This window comes from Cryptomeria japonica, chromosome 9 (genome assembly GCF_030272615.1).
Source record: "Cryptomeria japonica chromosome 9, Sugi_1.0, whole genome shotgun sequence".
Taxonomy (NCBI): domain Eukaryota; kingdom Viridiplantae; phylum Streptophyta; class Pinopsida; order Cupressales; family Cupressaceae; genus Cryptomeria; species Cryptomeria japonica.
The window spans coordinates 86,994,051-86,998,047 of NC_081413.1; positions in this window are offsets into that span (position 1 = coordinate 86,994,051).

Here is a 3,997-nt window from a genome sequence, read left to right on the forward strand (position 1 = left end):
CTTCTTCAAAAAAATCTTCATATTGTTTCCAAGTAGCTTGTATTTCAGAATCATCTGGTGATCGCAATGTTTGATGCCACTAAGGATGGTGGGAAGACCGGATAGGAAAATGCTTCTTGAACTTCATTGTCTTTTTTCCTAAAGATGGTTTTGACATTTGCAAATAGCTTGAACTGCATTAGAGTTCAAAAAGGTCCTCCAGAATTAGATGAAATCATCATCATAGAAAAACATCTTCAATACTTCCAACATTGGTGCATTTCTATACTTGAAAAATTTCCAAGTATTAGGTGTAAATTGAGTATATAGACCTGATTCGTACCTAAGAGAAAAACATGTAGTTAAATGCAAATCAGGCCAATAAACCTGATTTACACTCAAAGTGGGTGGGTGAAAACATTTGTGAGAACCAAGTTTATGAACCTGATTCACACTTTGGGAACAAAGTGGTAAAGACAAAATGTGTGATTTGGATCCACAGACCCGAACTACATGGGAAAACATATGCTGAGGTGTAGAATCACACCAATTTGAAGATGCCCTAGGTGGAGTTCAGGTTTACCAACCTGAACTACACCACTTTGCATAACTCTTACGTGTTGTTCAGGTTGGTAAACCCGAACTCCACCATTTTAGATTAAATGCAAGGATGTGTAAAGGTGGTGTAGGTCGGGTTTACGAACCCAAACCATGCCATATTGCTATGAATTTGGTGTAGTTCGGGTTGACATGACCGACTTACACCACAAAATTTGTGTGCAACGAAAATGGTGTAGGGAAGGTTTGGTATATGTCAGTCTTGTGAACTCAAACTACACTAAGTCACATACACTTAATGTGTATTTTAGGTTCATGGGCCCAAAAAATACTTGAACTTGATTCTAGGTGTATATTCGGGTTTTAAACACGATAATACACCAGAAAAACAAAAATAAAACTAACTCCTAAAGGAATTTTGTTCAATCTTTCAAATTGACAACTTGAGAATTCAAATCGAGATGATTTTTTGAGGGCCAAGTCACAATGGATAAAACAAAATTTTACCTCGATCAATTTTCTTAGAACACATGGGCGACAAATTAGACAAAATTTGTAGGGGTTATCCAACAATTTGAGCAAGTCGAAATTGAGGATAACAAGTCCTACCTCTTTATACAAGATATTATTTTTCCATTGTCTTGGTTCTAAGTGGCATCTCTAGAAGAGTGGGTCCATAATTTTAATTACCAACAACCTTGAATGAGGTGACTTTATATGTAGGAGAATATTAATGAGGGAACAAACTAAGACCTATAAATATAAGGGATGTGAATTTTTTTAATATTCACAATATTTACATTAGAAGAGTTGCAAACTCAAGACATGTATTTTAAGGAATATTGCCAAGGAATCACTTATTGGGTCATCATCTTGATTGTGTAGGTTTTATTCATGTAGAAAGTTCACTTTAGAATAAACTTGTTGTCACTTGCTTTTGTCATTTCTATCATATTTATTTTGTGTGACTTAATAATTCCTCTCCTTTTCTATGTGCCACATAAATTTCTCAAAAATTAAAGAAGGTTCATTCCATTCTAGGGTTTCTTCTACAATCAAACCCTTTCTTTTCAAATATTTAGGTTGAAGTTGATATTTATTTTTGTTGGTATTATGGATATGTTGCATTGGTTTTGTCATTGATGTCAACACTCATCAACACTTATCCTTCTGGAGATCTTTGGTTATGTTCACCGGCAAGTTCAATGACTTATGCACAGTCACCAGTATTTGGTTCACTGGTAGGTTATATTGTTCACCAGCAGGTTATATTGTTCACTGGTACTGAGGATGACTTGTTATCATCTGGAGATCACTTGGTTATGTCTAAGAAATGGTTTGAACACTTGGTTTTGATGATTTGGTTATTGGTCTAATCGAGTTGACATATTTGTTGTTACCGGCAAATTGGTCTACGTTATGGACCGACATGTGCTATCTATTCCAGATCAGTACGACATGTTATGGAGATGATTTAATCAATTGATATTGTTGTTGAGCCGACATGATGCATCACAACTTGACTTGTTGTAATTGATTTTATTGTAATATTCTTAGTGAGCCGACCTACACATTTGGTCTTAGGTTTTCGTATATATGTAAGATCTCATTTGTGAGATTATGGTATGGAATGTAATATGGTATGGTAAGGTTATGATATTTGGTATATGTGAATATAAGTAGAGCTAATCACGCAGACATCATTTAAGATTCAAGGAAGGTTTGAAGGAGACAATTAGAGCTTAACCGGTACGGAATCCCGCATTGGAGATGCTACTTTGAGCAGTACATTATCATTGGATTGAATCATCCAATTATAGTCAGTGAGACTCCCATTTTTGTGATTAAGAAGTGAGCTCTAGGGAGCTGGCCTTTCTGCATGTGCAGACCCCATTTGTATACACATACTATTTGCAATAGTATCATTTGATTGTGGGTAAGGTTTCCCATTGTGGTTTTTCCCCTTACAAGGTTTCCACGTACAAATCTTTGTGTTATGTGTTGTGGATGTTGTTTCTCTTTATGTTTCATGCATTAAGTTTCACCGGTACTGTTATTAACTATTAATCTGTTTACGGGCATTAAGTTTGGTTTACTGGTATTAAGTATCAAGTTTGATTAAGTTATATTTGGTTGAAATTAATAGACAATTGTTTCACCCCCCCCCCTTCTCAGTTGCCTCCAGGTCCTAACAATTGGTATCAGAGCTAAGTCCTCTTTTTGTAGAAGTTTAACAACTTGAGGAGATTCTATGGCAACTAACTATTTCAAGAAGGACAGTCTGAAACTTGATGGAACTAACTATGGTATATGGAAGATCAGAATGGAGACACATCTGAATTGCATTAGAAAAGACATATGGGATGTTACACAGAGTCGACCTAATCCACCTACATTGGCTAAGGATCAAGAGAATGACTGCAAAGCAAGAGAAGCACTTTTGAGCGCCTTGTCGGATTAGCAAATCATGGGATTATCAGACCGATCTACTACTAAAGCTATTTGGGATAAATTGGAGACATTGAATGAAGGTGATTCCACTGTCAAAATTGCAAAACTGGAATGCTTCTGGGTCAGGTATGAAAATTTGAAAATGGAAGAAGATTAAAGAATTTTTGCTTTTATGGAAAGGGTTAATGAAATTGTTTTGGGAATACAATGTTGTGGAGATTCCTTAAGTGAAGATGAAATTGTTTCTAAATTTTTAAGAGCATTGCCACCAGCATACAAAATAAAAGTAACTGCTATTAATGAGCTAAGAACTATGCCTAATACATCAGTATCTAGAGATACCTTGGTTGGAAAACTTTCAACATTTGAGCTTGAGGAATTTGGTCTTGTTTCTACAATTAAGACAGATTTAGCTTTCAAAGCATCATCATCTACAACATATTCATCATCAGCTGATAAATCTGATTGGAAAGCACTTTATGCAAGAGAAATTGAAGACATCAGGAAGGAAAATGAAGAACTGGAAGAACTTGAAGCACTATTTGCGAGGAAAATGCCTAAAGGTCCTATTGGAAGTAAGTATGAAGGTAAAGCACCCTTTAAATGTTTTAACTCCAATAAAATTGGTCATATGGCATCTAGATGTCCTAACAGACATGCAAGATTGAGAGAAGAAGCTAAAAGAAAATATAAGCCAAACCCTGAATATCAATGATACAGATTTAAGAAGAATAGAGACAAATCATGTTACTATGTTGATGAAGGAGTTACTGATGATTCTGATGAAGAACCAAGAGACAATGGATAGGCTTATGTTGCAATAACATAAGATCAACCGACACCTACTGTTCCACCGGTAGAGAAGGCCCTGGCAGCTAAAATTGAAGAAAAGGATGAATGGATTATAGATTCTGGATGTTCACATCATATGACTGGTGATAAAAGTAAATTCTTATATTTTCAAGAATACAATGGAGGTCTAGTAATATTTGGAGATGACAAAGCTTGT